Source organism: Anser anser (genome assembly GCF_964211835.1).
Source record: "Anser anser genome assembly, contig: HAP1_SCAFFOLD_197, whole genome shotgun sequence".
In the NCBI taxonomy this organism is placed as follows: domain Eukaryota; kingdom Metazoa; phylum Chordata; class Aves; order Anseriformes; family Anatidae; genus Anser; species Anser anser.
In genome coordinates, this window is record NW_028153644.1 from 56,838 (window position 1) to 77,093 (window position 20,256).

General features: G+C 34.7%; 1 pseudogene across 1 annotated transcript in view; it reads left to right on the top strand.

Moving 5' to 3' along the window:
- Window positions 1-8,462: 8,462 nt before the first annotated feature.
- Window positions 8,463-20,256, top strand: part of LOC310891706 (adhesion G-protein coupled receptor V1-like) — a 72,941-nt pseudogene continuing 61,147 nt past the window's right edge. Inside the window, exons 1-7 of the transcript in view lie at window positions 8,463-8,476; window positions 9,030-9,174; window positions 12,063-12,628; window positions 13,833-14,103; window positions 14,902-15,231; window positions 18,334-18,510; window positions 18,991-19,214. The product of the transcript in view is annotated as an adhesion G-protein coupled receptor V1-like (transcript). The remainder of the gene's footprint in view (window positions 8,477-9,029; window positions 9,175-12,062; window positions 12,629-13,832; window positions 14,104-14,901; window positions 15,232-18,333; window positions 18,511-18,990; window positions 19,215-20,256) is intronic.

The following is a 20,256-nucleotide window of genomic DNA, read 5'->3' on the forward strand; positions in this document are numbered from 1 at the left end:
GTACACATACACATAAATACAGTTAATATTTTTTATGTATATGTACATATATCTAATATGTACATGCACACATGGTGACTTTTGAACTGACATATACACAGAGCTACAAATAACACTTTCTTGTTGTCAGGGATGGAAAAAAAGAAAGAAAGAAAATATATATATAACAAAAAAATAACAACATAAAATAACAAAATAAAAAATAATAATAAGAAAAGCCATGTGAAGTAAACACTCTCTAGTATGCAAACCAGCCAAGCACCCTCAGAAGGTATTTTCCAGGAGGTTTGTAAAGGACAGGATGAATTGTTAATAGGAAGGTAGGGTTTACCTCTGATCTCTGCCAAGGAACGAATGTGATAGTGCCACTGCTATTAGAAAAATCGGTAACAGAGTAATTAATGCCAGTGGAATCAACCTGTGAGATAATGTACTTTATATACACATAGTCTAGGGCTCCCCTTGTACGCTCCACAACACAGGATATAGTGGAACCTTCATCAGCAGTCTGGAAGAAAGCAAAAATTTGGAACGTTTATTACTGTCAAAGTAAATCAAGGCAATTTCATTAAATAACACGAAAATATTTAATGCCAGACAAATGTTCAAGTAAAAAATTGCTGTCATGTTACTTTCAGCTCTTTTGGAGTGTTAGGAAGCTGAAACTGACCTTGATGCCAATCAGAACAATCCTAGTGGAATCTGCAAAAGTCTGATGCCTCCCTGAGGACTATTAAGGTAACAAATAACAATACACTGCAGTTCGTCCTGGACACAACCCCTTTCCTAAAACTATGCGTCAGAGACAGAATCAATATGCTTGAAATGTACCTGTCGAAAGCAAATGAAACTATTGCTTTATAATAACGTCAATATTGTAATTTTCCTTAGCAATAATTTAAAGAAAGATTTGGATCAGCACTTTCTCTAACCAGACACACTATGGATAGAAATAAACTATACCATCATCATTCAGAAAAACAGATTTTTCTCTTCTACTGTCCTCCTTACAATTCTGTATCTTCACAGATAACATGACTTCTGCAGCGACAACGTCACGTCTCTGGAATGAAGCTTTAATTGGTACTGACCTTCTATTTTAGAAAATAACGTTCATAAAATTAACATAGAAAATAATTTTATCTGAAAGTTATTGGAAAGGTTAAAGCTATCTTATGCATTAGATAAATTTCAGGGCTGCTTTGTAAGAAAGCATAGATACTGTGTGTGACTTCAGCTGCCTAGTAGACAGATATGCACAGTTAAACTACTGGTAAAAAAATGCTGTGTTCCTGCATCACCACTAAGAGCTCTAATACTTCCCTGGTGAAATGGACATATGATAGGTGCAAAACAATTACCGTGCCATATAATTATTTTTTTTCTTCATGGTTGGCTGATGATCTGTGGCATCACAGCGTATCAGAGGTACTTGAACCTGAAGGAATCTATTATCATAGCATATGGTAGGCACACAATAAGCAAACTGAACCAAACTGAAAACTAGTATCACTCAGGCAAGACAGTTATTTTAAAAACATCATAAGCACTTTGATTAAAAAAGAATGTAATTAAAGCTCATAAGAGTTCCCAAATGAAAACTATATTAAATTTTTTTTTCCACAAAATAATCCAATACCAGTAGAGATAGCTATCATGTTATTCCCCCTTATAATTGATTAAAGAAGTAAAGAATGATTTATGTTTATTTCAAGCCTCCTCAAAAAGTAGCAAGTTTACACTCTGCATATAGAATGGATACCACTGAAAAAAGATTTCATCTGTTAAAACTAAAACAACAAAAAAAACCACTACTAAATCAACCAACTGACATCAAACATATGCAAATTATAACTTAGTTTATGACAGCAAATGAAGGTGGAAAAATCCATAACACTTTGTCATTGCATGATCTCTAGTAAAATTATCTCAAACACATCATGTGACACAGAAAACTAAAATAAAAATCTTTGCAATAATCCATTCTCAAAAAAAAACCAGAGAATTAAATCTTACATTTTAACTGGTAACTCAAATGTAACAGAAGTGAAGGTAAAATATTTTTCTAGAAAAAAAAAATTAAGCCTTAGTCTTCAGTTTATATAGTAAACTAAATTTTCTTAACCATTTTTTTGTTTAGTTTTTTAAAATTATATAGTAAATCCCAGTGGAACTGAGGTTGTATTAACAGAACATATGCATCTCCAAATCCTAGGAAAACTTTGCTTAACCACAAAAGCAAACACTGCAAAATCTAGGGTTTGTTCAGGTCACTTGGTCCTGCCATTTAGCTTTCTGTGCCTGAAATATCACCTACAATTTCCATTATGACCACCTTACCTCAGGGATACATGCTCCAGTGAAGCCAAATAAACCATTAGCATTATCACTTTTCTGTATTCTTAATCTTGCTGTGGTGTTTTCTTGTGAAATTCGAGCTCCACCACGCACAGAAATGAGCTTTAGTATGAATAATTCTTCTCCTTCTTCCTCTTTGTCATCCTTTGCAGACACGATGAATGATTTATTGGTCTCTCCTTGCCAATACTCCAAATACCCAGAGACAGGGTGGACATCACTTTTTGCAGGAGTTGCATGAAGTTCATAGATCTCTGCTCGTGTCAACTTACGCTCATAAAGCCTTACATCCTGCATTAACCCTGTGTACCTACTGCTGCCGTTGATTCCTGCTCCAATTCTTACTATTCCTGGACCTGAGAAGGAAATTATAATTTTTTCTCATGTTATTGTATTTGTATGAAACAGTCAGCAACTGACTACCTGTTTTTCTTAAAAACCAATGGTAAACTGTTCATTGTCCCTGGATGAGGAATCATATTGATCTTGAGATCCAAAATCAGGAGGTTCCTTGAGCCTCATCTCAATGTTACAGGTAAGTCCTCACAGGCCAAACAATTCCATCCTATGCTGTCCAAGTTTTTCATCCTATTAGTTCTAGCAGCACATTATCATCATCCCTCATTTTTATAAGTCTTAGAGACTTGAGGCTCCCTCTTTCCTCCACAGATTTTCAGAGCAGAACTGCAACCCCTTTTAGCCCTTGTTTTGCTGAACAAATCCTACTTTGTTTCCCTCTGCTAGGGCAGCTGATCCATTCTGATGATACTCATGATTACTGCATTAACCCTTCTGGACATCCATTTCATCCACCACACTGTAATTCCATGCAAATTCCAAACTCTTTTTACAACAGCATTTATATTTCTCTGTCTCCAAACTATAGGATCACAGCTGCCTCATATTCATTCCTACTCTATCCTATTCTGTGCCATGCTATGCTCTTGTGCTAAAACACACACATCAGCTGTTTTCAGTTGCCTTTCAGAAAACGAAAGAAAACAAACAAACAAAAAAAGCTGTGCTCTTCAGTGTATTGTCATACATATGACACTGAGTGGCAGTTGTAGAGATGAGCAACCACAGGAACTGATAAAAGTCCCAGGGCACAAAGTGGAGGATGCTGAGAAAAACTGGGCTGCTATGCACACCACTGTGTATTACCCAACATTCAACGGAGAGAGATGACATACTTGCCTTACTATTGCATTATCCCCAGACACACGCCATCCCCACTAATAAAGAAAATTTACAGCACAGACATATCCTTCTAGCAATAAAAGCATAATTGCATTTCACATATATTTGTTCTAGAAACCGAGGGAGGGAAAAAAAAAAAACCTCTCAGCCTCTCAGCTTAGCTACAGTACTGCAAGTGTGATGGAAATTACTAATTGCAGAAGTACTATTCTTTTTACAAATGGAAAATTTGATTTCTTAAACTTCAACCTGGAATTTTAAAAGCAGAAATAAAATAGTACACCATACAATTAATAGTCCTCTACTCTCACTCAACATCGCAGCAGTTTGAATTTTTTAGAACATTCACACAATTTCCATAGGCTTTCTGAAAATCCTCAAAGAATTCTTATCCATTCCTTTCAATTAACTTAACAGATATAATCATTTCAGTGTATTTCTTCCACCTTTGAAGTGGCTAGACTATGCATTTCAGAGCTTTATATATGGAGAAAAATAGCAAAGGCTCACCATCAAGAATTGCTTCTCCTTTTAGACTCTTCATTCCTCCCAGAACTAGAATTCCATCAACGTAAAATTCAATTATACTTTCATCCAGAGTAATCAGAACGTGAAGCCAAGTATTCTCATCCAGGTATTTCATGACTGATGTTTTAGCCATGTATGTCATATTGGACCCTAATGCTGTATAATGAAGCACTACAGAAACATGAGAATCATTTGTCTGAATTTTCACACCATAATATAAAGTCCCATTATCGTTATCCTTTTCAACTATATAGCCATCTGTACTGACATTAGGAATTAACCAAGCTGAAAATGTAAAATTGGTTACTGCATTATTTCCATTGTTATGGGTATTCAGGACCGATAATGCCAAATGCATCCTCTTTTCCACTGAAATACAGAGCGTCTGTTCCACTGTGATGGCGCCTCATGTGGGGCTGTGATTGTACTGAGCTTGGGAATGATCCAAGCAACAAGAAATCTACCATTGATGGCAGTCCAGCTTGGAAGGTACTAGACAGTATTTCCCAACCTAGTCGGACAACACCAAAGGTGCCTTGCTGTCTCCAGATGGTGAAGTCCGTAATATAGGAAAGGTCATCTTCAGAAAGAGTATCTTCCACTATCTCTCTGTCCTGGCTCTCTGGATCTATAACAAACACTCCAAAAGGGTCATCATTGAAAGGGATCATGACAGTTACAGTAGGACTGGTTTCAGATAACTGACCACCAGGACCAGGAGACCCACCTGCGTAATAGAAGTTAGAGTAAAAGTTAATGATTAAACAACACACTCAGAAAAAAGTTTCAAAGTACTTTTTTTTTTTTTTAATAAAACAAGTTTCTAAAAAAACCTCAAACCCTCCTTTAAGATCCTCTGGACTTATAGCAAATGATCTAACTTGAAAATTACATAGGTTAATTGTATTATTCTTAAAACACTGTGCTGATGTAATTTCAGTAGAAAACAAACCCACATGCTATTTTTCAGCTGTAAAACACACAGATGTCTTTCAGGTGAAACATGACAAGGTCCATCTTTTCTTAATTAGCCAATAAGGTAGGTTACCTTTGATTCGTTTGATAAGCATGGGGGCCAAATTCAATTCTTGTATTGCTCAAAGACTTACAGGAATAGAGAATGGCAAAATCTTGCCTGTTGCCTCTGATACAGAAGTACATACACCTTGCAGAAACAGTAACCAGTTGTGTGTTAAAACTGCTGCCCAGTCCTGGTGTTAGTCATCTATCTTTGCACAGTAAGAATTCATGATATGAAGATCATGTTGTGAATGGAGAATCTCCGTGTTCAAAGTGTACAGTGATCTACCTGTTATAAGCAGGAAATCTTTTGTACATCCGTATGGACTTCACTTACAGGAAAGGCCAACACACATTTTCACTTGTATCAGAGCACAGAAGACCATGAATAGTACTAAAGTGGAATTAATCCAGATTAGGAAATGTGTCCAGTAGCAATTTAAAGTTGTAATTTAAGTCATGTGAAGTGGTAACTACAAGTATTTTACCTCCTCTAGGGAAACAAACAAACAAAAAAGCAACCTCTATTATGGTAGACACACATAACCTTTAATACCTTTGTTATTTCTTTGTTAGTATCTTTGTTTTATATTTTGTGCATGGAGATCTATGTATCTGAAATTCAGAACTCTTGGTTTTTGAAATGAAACTTCTGAACTTTAAGAAGTTTAATTTCAAAAACCAAGAGGCATCCCTTTTAAAGTTCAGATCACCAAAATGTGTTTAACAGTAATTCGGGAACTGAGTAACTCTCTATATATGGAAATCAAGATTAAATGAAAAATAAGACCTAAAACCTTACCAGAAAAGCATAGGATATCAAGACATGATTCAAAGCAATGCTCTTTCTAGTGTTGGTTTCTTTTTGATTGATTAAACATAACTCTTTTCTACCAGATATGAAGGAAATGGTGATATGGAAGACAATACCTGAAGCATTCACCAACTTTAGAATGTAAAATTCATTGAATTCAGGAATTCTATCTGAAATGGCACGTAGTGTTATTGACTTCGACCTTTCACCATCCATGAAGCACACAGTCCCATAAGTTTCATAGAATTCTTCTCCTGGCTTCAGTGCAGAGTTATTATCAAACAACTGCCAGGTCAAAGAAACATTGCCGAAGTGTCCTCTGTGTCTCAAAATCCTGTTCAGTGATACAGAAAGAATGAGAGTCCTGGCAGGCATGCATCAGCGTTGAGTAGAAAAGGAAAATGTGGAGACTCCTTTTACTGTAATCTTCCTTACAGTAAGAAGTAATATACTATGTAATATAAAGTAAAATACTAATATACTACAACTGTTCCATGAAGCCTTCCTTTTAAAGGCAACCACTTTTGCAGTACAATTCTACTCCCGGAATACGTACTTTAGAAAACAGAAGTAGCATACGCAGGTCCATGCAGAATACTACTGTGAAGCTACACATCACTGTGTCTTGTAATTCCAATTTATAATAATAAATATGAATGCATAATAGTTCAGAAAGTTAACATTAAAAATTAATATACTTGGACACTCTTAGACAGGAAAGAGAATCATCTACATTTAACCACAAACGTTTCTCCTTTCAGTCATCAAGTCTACTTAAACTTTTTCTTACACTTGTATTAAATTAGAATTACATTCTGAATTACATTCAGTTTTGAAATGTAGCATGTAAACAAAGAAGTAGCTTCTGAATATAAACCTGTTCCTCTGAAGAGCAGGCACAGCTTCTTGCAGTAGGGTTAATTACCAATTACTGAGGGAACATTGTCATAATATATGCATTTTATAACACCCTCTGGGATAAGATGCTGTTGTTACTCCAGCAGATGATATTTGCAATAATACAGAGGTTGTATTAGTAGAACGAGTAGCTATGCCTTATTGACAGCATTCTGACAATATAATTTTGTATAGGACTTCTCTGAAAAAACATAAGAACATAAGAAAATGTTAGAGCCACAGTACTAAGCCAAGCTGCTTCTGGGATTTGTGGATATCTTCAAAATCTGTTACCTACAATAGCCTAAAAAAGTGACCAGTGACCTAAATGATTGTCCTGAGTACATTTATAGCTAGCTATCTAATAAACGACTTCATGATGGTGAAAACCTATTTTTAATGGGTGTAGGAGCTCCTAAAAATACCAGTGATGATATGTCAGTGCTTTGTGTATGTTGACTATGTTCATTTACAGAAACAAACAAACAACAACAACAACAAAAACACACAAATTGCATTACGTGATACATTTTTATCTGAAATCTTTTAAGGTTTTCATTAGCTGAACTAATTGGTTGCTAGGAAATGTATGCCATCAGTGGACTGGTTTGCGGATTGGATTAACTTGTCTGTGGGAGTTTGATATTTCTATGGTAACAGTTTCTTCATTCTGCTGTGATATTTGATCTGTGTCTGATTGTCTGTTCCTTTTCTTCCTCATTAGTCTGCCTTAATCACAGTGAATGAGCCCAGGGGCAGAAATGAATTTGTGCCGCTCACTCTAATTAGAGAGAGGGGAACCTATGGGACGGTCGTCATAACTTTTGAGGTGAGTTTATCCAAAAGACTTCATACAGTAGTCTGTTGGATTAAACTGAGAGGCTGTAATCATAATTTATTGAAGTGTTTGCAAAAGGGGAAGAAGGACAAAATACCTACATCTACATTAGGTAGATCTGTTTCATAAAAGGGATTCATATTAACCGTCATATAGAAAATACTGTAATTATCTGACTGTTTAATTGACTGTTTAACGTTAAGAGGTACTAGAGAAAACCGAGTATATTCTGTCATTTAGAAAGGTACGTGAGGCAACATCAGTATGTATTACTAGAAAATAATGCATATTAAGTATGTAAGAAGTGTCTTATCTAAGTTTTTTTAATTTTTTTAAAAAATATTTATTTTACATACAAATATTCAAGTGAGTCTTTAATGATTATCCCAACTTTGAACTGTGAGTGCTCAGGATTTGGTGAATTTCTGTATCTATAATCATCTGTATCTTGATCTCTATCTTGAATCCCCTGCAAATGAAGCTTTTGAAATAATTAATCATGTTGAATACTTATCCTGTTATTTACATATGTGATTTGAATGTGATACAATTACTGACTTCATTGCTTTCTTTTTCTTATCTAGCTCAGACTCTATTATTTACTTTAAAATTATATATAAAATCTTTCATATAGATATTTCTGTACTAGTTGCCTGGTCCTATAGGGTAAGGCTTTAATCTAGACCTCAAAGCTTTAGTCTAGACCTGTCAAAACCAGAAAAGCTTTGCACTGGATTTTATTAATACTAAATATAGCATGAATAGTTAAAGTACTGAATATGATTCTCTGTGCAATTTTTTGCAAATATGTTTGTTTTAAGGTACAGTAAATCTTACTCTCTGGACAATTACTTAGGTCTGTCTCACATCATTATATATGTATGTTGAAAAATAATTTACAAAATGTTCTAAAACCAAAAAATCCCATATGACCTTTAAGAGGCTTTGTAGTATTTTGAGTTTGACTGTTAAATTTAGTATCTTTAATATCACAAGTTAAGATAGAAGGGACACAAAACCAGTAAGTACTATTACTTTGTCTTGGAATTTATTATGAAATACTATTGATTCAAACTGAATTTGCATGAATATCCTTTCTGTAATATGAAAGAGTCAGTTATGCATCAGAATATACTAAAGAGTCCCCATAGGCCTATATGGAAGTAGTTTTCTTCCTCTTATTCTGGAAATACGGGATTTCTTCAGAGTGGTTGTTCTGACTTACACTGTCTGCCAGAAAAGAGCAGATTTTCACAACTGAATGTTCATGTAAGTTGTAAGTTGGAGATGGCTGAACAGATAGTCATTTGTTATGCAAGTCACACTGCATATTGGTTATTGTACTTGCACTGGATTTGTATTCCTGCTTTATAGACTTCTCATCAGACAAATCAATTCTTTGCAGATAAAAGATGGTCCAAACCCAGCTGAAGAAGACCTAAGTCCAGCTAAGGGAAATATTACATTCACACCTGGGAGATCAAAGCTGATTTATAATTTAACAGTGCTTGATGATCAGGTAGGAACAAGCTGACTTCATCTTAGGCTTTGATACGTAGAAGGTTAACTGAAGTTCTGGAAAGACTTAGAGTAATAAGTTACAAAAAGGCTTGGCTTAAATAAGGTTAAAAGCAGTTCTATTTGATGAAGTGATGTTAAATTTTGGCTCTCTGGTCTATTATTTTTACTCTTTCCAAGCTCCCTCTTTAATTCTCATCAGTGAATAGTTTTAGTTTATGTGCATATCCTGGCTGAGCAGACATGTTATCTTTGTCACTAAAGAAAGAATATTACACATTGAAGATTCACAGGGAAAAGGCAGATTCAAAAATATTTTTTGTCGTTGTTTGTTTGTGGTTTTTTTTTTTCAAATATGTTTCAGGGTAGAAACATATTTGAAAAAATCCTAAAAATAGATGAGATTCCTGAAACAAACATGCAGTCTTGTGGAAAGCATGAATACTAGGTGATAATTAACATTTTTCTGTTTTCAGATTGGCCAATTGAAAAAAAAAAACAACACACACACAAAAAAACCAAACCAAAACAAAAAAAAACCACAACATAACTCATAGGTTGTGAGGCTTTCTTTTTATCTCAGAGTAAACAAAACATTCTTCTAATTTGCAACTTGTGATTTTCCTTTTTTCTTACCTGCACTTTTCTTTTGTGTTTTTCTTTTCCTTTATAATAAGCTTAAGAGGGAAAACTGAGACATCAAAATAAGTATATATGATGCAAAACAACTTAGTAAGAAATTCATAAGAAAACAATAATGGTGAAAGGTGTGTGTCTCAGAAGTGAGCACAGAACTGTAAAGCAGCTTGTTTCCTTTTTACTCTTAGTTATAAAAAATGTCCTTCCACATTTCTACTGATACTCTAGTGTTAAGAGGCTGTGCCAACCTGGGGTGCTGAAGTGTAGAAACATCTCTTTCCAATTCAATGTAATATTTCAGTGACTTACACACAGAAATAAATTATTAGGGTCTTTTCTCTTGGGAGGATGTGATTTTATTTATTTTTATTCTGAGAAATGCTCTCAAACTTCTGTTTCTAAAAGTTTGATCTGTATTTGGTGTGTCTAGTCAACGTCTTTCCACTCTTTGAAAGTCTTTCACAAGTGTATGTGAAAGATGAATTTTGCACAAAAACCTTTATTGATGATGATGATGATAGAGTTCACAAGAATCCAGTAACACTACTGTCAGAACTTAATTTGAGCTTTTAGGATCTGAGTTAGGGAAACCAATGAAACAAGTATTTTTCTGAATTGTGCAGCCTTACAGAAGGTAGGGGACTGCAGTTCTGATTTCCACAGCTCTGCATTTATAGTACTTTTCCTGTGCAGGTTTCCTTTTTAAGTATAATTGCAACTTTAAGAGAAAATTAAAGAGGCAAGGCAGCACTGGAAATCATTTATACTATTATATTCGAAGTTTGACTCATGTATTTATTGGTCAATCATGATGTAATTGAAAGCTCCACAATGCCTTATTTATGTAGGATACTAAGATTTTATCTGCAACTAAAATGGCATGTACGTTCTGACTGTCAAATGCGTATTTTTGTACTGCAAGACAGTATATGAACTAGTGAACTAAAACAAGCGTAAGTTAACATCAATTTTAATAAGATAAAATAGGAAATAGTAGTGTAGGAGAGAGGTGACAGAGAGCTTGCAAATCTCACGCTGGAAAAAAAAACAAACAACCTGCATCAGTCAATAATATTATGCAAGTTTAAGTGCCACAAGTCAAACAAGGGACAAAATTGGCCTCAGCTACAAAGACAGCGGCGTGCATACCCTTTGTGCCCTGAAACAGGATCTAAGGGTGGCCAATTAACAAATGTGTAAAAAGAGAAGAAATATTGGACCACAAGGAATTCTGAACTTTTTTTGCTCAGTAAACAGAACTACATGGAAAGGATTCATCAGCCCTATAACAAAGCAATGCCATTAGTAACACATAAGCAATTTTGTTGTGGAATTTATCTCAGAAGCAAATAATACTGTTTTTTCTGAGAGTCCACAACAAGAATGAGATGTGAGGATCTTATGTAATATTTAAATATTTCCTTCTAATCTCTCTGTATTAATAAAATAATGATATTTTCCAGTTAAACAGACTTAGCCTATCAAGACTGGGGAATAAAATGTAATAATATAAAGTAAAAAATATTAAATTCTGCAATTCAAGGCTTATAAACCCTTCTTTTTTGTCTGCTGCATCAGTTATTAGAGACTAAAGAGCTAAAACTAAAGTGCAGTTCTAAACAAACCACATGTAGAAATGCCAAAGTCTAATTAATAGATAAGCATCAGCAAGCACATTCTCAGAGCTGTGACTGAAGCTGTGCTGGGAATGTGAGTCTGTCTGAAAGTAGGAACTGTTCTTTTTCCCGTTGAATAGGAACAAAAGGGCCAAGGTAGGTTGTGTTCATATGTTGTTCCTCTGCTCTTTCAGGCATGCATAGATGTAAAATGGTGTTAACATCAGCAAATAAAGATGTCAGACTAAATAACTGTCAGGAACACTTGTGTCCAAGCAGAGCAACTTCCACAAGTTGAGTTTGGATCTCCTCACACTCTCTAGTTGGAAAGATAGAGCTTCATCTGATTCTTGCCTAGTTTTTGTTTGCCCTTTTTTTTTTTTTGTCTTTTCCCACTTTTTCATATTTCCATAGCATAGAAGTATGTCTTAGAAAATGGAAACATTCAGTTTTGAGAAGGGATTTTCAAAGTTGCAAGCGAGTTTCTTTTTGCCTGTTTATTTTAATGTGAAAAGGGTTGTAATGTTTGTATTATTTCCCTTTATTGCTAAATATACATAACATATTTCTAAGTAAGTGTTCTGCATATATTTGAAATGGGACTTACACCCTGTTGCTACTATTATTTTTCCAGATACCTGAAAATGATGAATTGTTTGTTGTTCATCTCAGGAGTGTGGAGGGAGGGGCTGAAATCAACACCACAAGGAATTCTGTTCAGATTAATATTAAGAAAAATGACAGCCCTGTGCGATTTGCTCAGAGCACTTACATGGTGCCTGAGGAAGTCGAAATGCTCACAATTCAAGTGATTCGTGGTAAGGATGACAGTGGAAAATTAATTGGACCTGATGAATGTGAAGTCTCCGTCAGTTACACCATCATAACTGGGAATTCAACAGCACATGCGCAGCTCAATTTAGACTTCCTAGATCTTCAGCCAAATACAACTATTGTCTTCACACCTCTAGTTCATGAAGTATATATGAAATTCAAGATCCTTGATGATGCCATACCAGAAATTGCTGAGACCTTCCAAATTATGCTCCTTAAGGACACGTTACAGGGAGATGCTGTTTTGGTTAATCCATCTGTTGTTCACGTCACCATCCAACCAAATGATAAACCCTATGGAGTGCTTTCAATCAACAGTATCCTGTTTACTCAAACTGTTATCATTGATGAAGACCAAATTTCAAGGTACTACAGATCTTCAAACAGTATCTCGTCATGTTAAGGGATTTGTTTGGCACTGTAAAGCATCCTTAGGATTTCACTGACAGTAATTATAAAATCAGTAGTGAAAAATTAATATAGAAATCACCTACTGTGTAATTATTATAAACGATATAGAATTTTCAAGGGAGAAAATGTCTAATTATGCAGAAGTATTTTAATATTTATGAACTATATATGAGAACTGTAAATATTTAATGACATTATCAAAATACTGAAAAACCCTTAATCTAAAAGATGGATCAGTGAAGTTGTGATGCGGCCACACACCCATTCATACAAGTGGAAAATATATTTCAGGCTTCCTTTCCCAGTAAATCTTTGTCTATACTGTATTTAAAGTCAGTCTCTGGTTAAAAAATGGTGGTGAGTGTCTTCTGTGAAGTACTGAATACCCATAGACTTCCAAAAAAGTTAAATACATGTAATTTTACAGATAAATTAAAAACAAATCTCCACACAAATCTTTACAAGCAGAACTAATATCTATACAATATTGCCAGTTTTAGTAAAAATGTCCACTGCTAGCTAGTGATGGTGGTTCATCCCCAGAGAAAGAGGTAATGTATCAACCTATGATTTTATGAACAATTTCTAGTATGTAGAGCCCAGCACTTCAATATTCACTTTTTTTTTTTTCTTTCTTATACACAGATACAGGAAACGTGACATTTCCATAATCACAAATATTGATAAATTATATTTCAGTGCATAGGCAAATAGTTGAGTCACTTTATTTTAAATAAAATCATTATTTAAACACTCATGCCTGACAATTGTATTTTGATATAGTCCATAAAACAGTGTAGAAATTTAGTTGAGAAAAAGTTTTCTGAAATTTAACATCTTTCCTGAGAAAAAATATAAACATGCCAACTTTCCTCTTCTCAGTATCTTTCTTACTGTAAACAAAATAAATTTTAACTAATGTCTTTAGATATATTACTCATGTCTTTATGTATATTATCTCATGAATAAGCAACCTGAGAAAAGTCTACTTCTGTGGTATGATTTCACAAATTTTAAGTCCTGACTCAAATGTCAGTAGCAGCAGTTAATATCGATTCCACTGAAGTCAGTATAAATCTTCCAGGGAACAGATAGCTAAGTAAACCGATATTAATTATAATTGCATGTTACAGATTTTTATTTTCATTCAAAACCACAGGTTTGAAGGGATCACGATCGTAAGAAATGGTGGAACACATGGAAATGTTTCTGTGACCTGGGTCATAACTCGAAATAGCAGTGATCTGTCACCTGTGACTGCAGACCTTGTTCCAGAGACCGGGGAGATAGATTTTGATCAAGGACAGATGCTGGTCACACTTTCACTGACCATTATTGATGATAACATACCAGAAGAAGCAGAGCCCTATCTTCTGAAGCTCTTAGCTCATACAATACAGGGAGGCGCAGAAGTCAGCGAACCATCTGAGGTAAGTTTGATTTCAGAACTTGTTTTGAGGAGGTGATAGATAATAATTAGGGAGTAGGATTAGGATTAGGATCCACCAGTTTTGGTGGATTGGCTAAATTGAAGTAGTTGTGCTTGAGTTTAAGTGAAGCAAGCTGATGTATTCTCAGTATAAAGAGCCACATCCAAAGTCTTTGGCTTAACATATTTTATAAGGCCAGACCTATTTAATGCAGTAGCATTTAGCTTAGAATATTCCCATCATAAATATCATTGCATAACTGCTATCTTGATTGGTTGCTTGCTAAGAGAAGGTTGAGCATTTATTTTCACTTGCTTATTTGCTGTAGGTACTGGAATGTTTTACACAGAGTAACAGCTTCAAGAGGATGGCTTAGTGATTAAGACTAACCTCTGAACTTTTAAATAAGGGGTAATTAGCATTACTGACAATTCTGTGACTCAGGTCCCTACTTTGCTTTTTGAACATATGATTGGAATGAATTTGGTGAATTAAATGATTTTTTCACAGTCTGAAATATATTCAAATTATTCACTTTGGCTGCTGAACCAAAAATCAGTTATTCAAAGCTCATTCTGACATAGATGAGGCATAGCAGGAAAGTTGCTGCTATCAGTGGTGTGCTGCTTGTGCACAAGCAACACTTTGGGGCTGTCAATCTGATTTCTTTCTTGAGTGCCAATTCACTAACGATAAAAATGTATGATGACAGTCAGGACATACTTTCATGAAAACGTGAAAACTGTGGTGTATATTAATTGTAGCATTGAGTAAGTGATGCTGTTTTCTGTTTTGCAGCTTTTGTTTTACATTCAGGACAGCGATGATGTTTATGGCGTAATAAAGTTTTATCCTTTGGAGAATCAGAAGATTGAAAGTAATCCAACAGGACGCTTTTTATCCTTGAGTTTTGTAAGGGAGAAAGGAACAGTTGGAAATGTGCAGTTAGTTTATACTGCACTGTATATTCCAGCTGGAGCTCTGGATCCTGAGAGAGCAAAAGATGGCATTCTAAATATGTCTAGAAACAGCATCCTCCTGTTTCCAGAAGGAAAAACACATCATACTTTGAGTATACCAATAAGAAAAGATGCATTTCTTCAAAATGGTGCTCATTTCCTCATACAGGTATCTCAGCTGTTTTGTTTTTGTTTTTGTTTTTTAGCTTATTTAATATGAGGAATATGATTCAATAATTGATCCTTCCCCTTGACTGTAATTTAAATGACCATTCCTGTAAAAAAAAAAAAAGTGCTTAGCTCTGAAGCAAAGATTTTCTTATTTAAAAAGACATCTTTCATAACTATGCTATAAAGTTTTCTATCCCTAATCATTAGTAATTAAACAAATTTTAAAACTAAAGAGGATTCAGGTACTAATCATGGAATTTATCAAAATGAGATCAGCGTTGTCTGTTGCTTGCCCCTTGAAGCATGTTTCTGCTTGGCCTCTGACTTGGAACGTGAAAAAAATAAGGTTCTTAAAATTAAATTACTGAAGCAGGAAAAATTTCAGAAATGACATGCAAGTAAATGTATCTTGGGCTTGATACAGGTCCTTCTCCAGCAGGTCATCCCCCAGCCTGTACTGATACTTGCGGTTGTTCCTTCCCAAATGCAGGACTCTACACTTGCTCTTGTTAAACCTCATCTGGTTTCTTCCTGCCCAACTCTCCAGCCTGACCAGGTCCCTTCCAACCCCTACAATTCTGTGATACTGTGATCTTTGCTCTTCCAGCTGAACTATTCTAAATTAAAAAGGGTCAAATATACATTATATATTATATGTATATTATATTGCATTTATATATAAATTTGTTAGGAGAACTTACTTTTTTTTTTCCCTGTATAGTTTTCTTCACTTTTTTCTTTCCTTTTTTTTTTCTATCTCAATTTGTAAAAGATAACTTTTATCATCGTTGAAGGTGTTGATGTTATATCCATGAATTTCAAATTTGCCAGGTTTTATATTTTCCTTATAGTCTACCAAAGACGTTGTAATCACTTCTAAGACCTTTGAAAGATTTCCTCCCTCCACATCCTTCTCCCTACATTCTCTTACAGGAGGAATAATGAGAACAAAAAGTTTTGCCAGAATTATATTGTTTATCTAATATGCAATTTTATTTATTTATTTATTTATGGCATTCACAGTTAGATTAGGAATTGCCTTCTGAAATACTAGAACACGTTAGTATGTTTTATGATTGCAAGAGGTTTGAGAGATCCACAAAATTCTTAAATGTCTAATTCCATGTATTCAATGTTTTTTTTTGTTTTTTTTTTTTTTGTCCTTTGACTGTAGTCAAGACACACATCTGATAAATATTTCAGAATGTTCAGTCATTCCAAGCACTTTGCCTGGATTTTCAAACTGTAGATTCCAATCTGTTTTTTTTTTTTCTGTACTTTCTCCATGAACTATAAATAAAATCTTTGTTTGAAGAAATTAAATCAGAGGAGCTTTCCAGCTCAAATAATTAATTTAGAAACTCATAGAGAAGGAAAACACCACTATTTATCACTGTGACAATCCTTCTGCATCGTGAATAAATGATAATCTCAGTGAACATGTTTAGAATGAGTTGTACTTAGGCAAAATAAAGAATTGACTCAGGAATCAGCAGAGAAGCAAATGAAACTGTAGGATGAATAAAGGTACAGGAGATAATGTTAATGTGAGATATATTCCTTAGTGACACCTTCAATTAAATAACGTGCTGTAATCAGAGATGCGGTTTTTGGTATAGCTAGGAAGATTAACTCTGAAAATTAAGCTCATAAACTAATTGTTATTGTTCAAATAACTATATATTTTTTTCTCTTTGTACTGGTTTCCTTTAAAAGGTACTAAAGGAAACATTGCAGAAAGAGTAAAATCTCTGTTCTTTATTGATTATTACTTTATTCCAAAGGTACCATACAGGATCCAAATACAGCATACACTTTAAATAGAGCAAATTGTTTTGGCTGTGTAGTATTTCAGAAAGTTTACTGAGCTAATAACCGCACAATGGTGCACTTTCATCCTGTTAATTGCAGAATCGGGGCCTATGCTAGGAGAAAGCTCAGAAAAGAGGAGAAACAAACAGTGCCATCATCTGTTCTTCAGACTTTTGATAACAGGTTGGAATGGTTGAGAATCAGTTACTAAATACAGTATTTGTAAAACATTTCCATCTATCATCAGATAAATGTTCATGCATATTTCTGGGTGTTACTCAAGCAGTTGTGGAACAAAATATGATACAGCCCACATATTTATAGAGTTTGGTTTCAAGAACTGTAAGACTTTAAAAATCATCTTTTGAAATGGTGAACCATGATTACTATATGAATTTAAGAAAGGCCACTATTTTATCCCCAAAAAATAAAGCTTTACTCTATGATAACACCTGATAACTCCAAGAAAAAATGTCAGTGGGAGTTTATGCCCCAGTGAAATGTTCACAGAAATATATGCAAATCTGTTATGGAAACATTTATTGTAATGATGCATGTAGACAGAATCACATGGAATAAATAATATTTAAAGGAAATAATTAAACAGGCAAGTTCTGCTTTCCTTGGTGTGTCACTACTGGTGCTGGGCTTAGCGAGTGATGCTTCCCTTTTAAAGAAAAGGATGAAAAAAAATCTATTTCCTCTTAGTATCTATAATCTATCAGAAATGCAGTGACAAGTAAAATACAGTTTTGAAATACTGTACTGAATTTAAATTCTTAATGTGGCTCTGGTAGTTCTTAGATAGAGAATTCCTTAAAATTTTGTGGAGAGGAAAGAAAAGTGGATTATTATTTGGCTGTTTGATCAAGGGCTGTAAATTATTATGACTTCAGTGATTTCCCTAGATTTTTATCAATGCAAGACACAAAAAATGATGTTAGACAATTGCCTATGCTGCTCATCAATGACTGTTGTTAATAGCTCTAGTAATGTATCAGCTGATCTGGAACAGAGTCTCTCTCTCTGGCTTGATCTGTGTTTAATTACATACACTAACATGATTTGTCTGGGAGGTGTACCATTCTGCTGACAGCTCAACAATATCCACTTAATTTCTTTGACATGTCTACTTACAAATTTTTATAACAGCAGTGCTATCAGTAGGAAGAATTTGCTCTGGAGATGTATACTTCCTTTATATGAAAATTACTCTGAAATGTCAGAACTGTTCTGACTTGGTGCTGAGGCTTCTTATTTCTCACTTTTCTTTTACTTTTTCCTACAGCTGGAAGGAGTTGAACTGGTGAATAGAATTCCTCTAGTCCCATCTGTGAGTCCTAGATTAGGCGAAATTCGAAATATTTCTTTGAGGATTACTCCAGATATTGCAAATGGAGAAATAGGCTTTATTAGCAATCTACCGATTATTCTTTCTGAACCAGAAGATTCCCCTGCTACGCTGGTAAGTAAGCCTTTTTATATTGTCTTTTGCTATGGAAAACTTATTTGGAGAAGGTGGAGTTTGCTGTATTCAGTGTAGCATTTGACAATTAATGTGAGGAAAAGCCTTCCTGTAAGTTCTGTCTTATCCTAAATATTCTCTTCTTTAAAAAAAAAAAAAAATGCTCTGAAATAATCTGTTACTGATTTCCAGAGAACTGAGATTGGTCTTTGCTTTCTGTGTAAGTATCTAAAACCAGTTAGCCCTTGATGCTCACACAGAGCAAAAGATACTGCAGTTAGTCTCTCTCACCAATTGCGAGCATAGTCATGTAAAGTAGGACTGAGACAAATCCTGAATAAGATAGATCATTTCCCATTCTCAAATTAGAACTGGCCAAACTTTTGTTTTTATTATTATTTATTCAAATAGTAATTTGCAAGGGAGTAATCGGTTTTGCATCTACTTTTGCAAGTCACAACAAATTAATGTGTTTCACAGGTTTCCATTGCATTGCATCGAGATGGGACTGATGGTCAAGCAACTGTGTTCTGGAGTTTGAAACCCTCTGGTCCCAATCAAAAGGCGGTAACACAGGATGATATAAGTCCTTTTAACGGCTCCGTGGTTTTCTTATCTGGACAAAGTGATACCACAATTAACATCACCATTAAAGCTGATGATGTACCTGAAATGAACGAAACTGTGTTATTAACTTTGGACAGGTATTGTACCCTATTCTCTATTCATATGTATCAGCTGCAATACTCAATTTATGCATAACAGATTAGCACAGTGTTAATTACATGGTATTGCTTGCATTGTGTTGATATGTGTCTGAAGAAATAGTGGGCCCTTGTTTCAGACTGTGTATGGGTTCTTTGACTGGAGATCAATGTAAGAAACCATTTTGCATTTATTATCTAATGACTTAACTGTTTATATTTTCATGAAAATTCTGTATGCTATTTAGAAAGTTCTTTCAGTTTTGATCTTTTTTATAGCTCTTGGTTTTAACACTTTTTTTTTTTTCGGAAAAATAATATTTAGTAAGATAATGGGAAAAACTAAAGTGAGAACTAAAAAGCAATGCAGAACTTTTTCTGTCAGAAAAAACATTTATAACTTGGGTGTCACTGTAGAATTAGACTTGCAGTTTATTTGTTTGATCTGCATGTTCAATATTCCTTGATAATTAGATACTTCTGTCAGCTCATAGCCCCCAGAATATCCCAGTGTGACTATTATTGCAGTCTTCTGCTAATGAGAATGCAGTGGGGTTTCTGAAGCACAGTGTTCTGGTCTCCCTTCTCATCTAGTGGAGGATTTTAGGATAACAGGCTGTAAGGGCCCTCAGGTGATACTATTATCTGCATGTGAACACTGTTCAGAAAACTTAAATTAGTTTATAATCAGGAGTCTTTTCCCTCTTTGAGTTACTAACAAGAGTGTCTTGGCTATATCGTCTGTCCTGCTTCCCACAGCTCAGTTACATAAGTAAATACAGAAATACCACCACACGTGCTCTTGTATTACCTCCTATTTGTCTAAGGTACATTTTCCACTTTTACTGAAAACATACTACAGTGGTCTGCCAGCACCAGCTTCCACACTGAACATCTACTACTTACATAGTCCTTACCTTATGCAGAAGAAGTATTTTTATTCTGTACAGGAAGCGTAGGCTAGCTCTTAGATATCCACAACAGATATCCACAGTGATTCCACATTAGCAAACAATAGGCAAGAAGCTCCTCACGCTGTTGT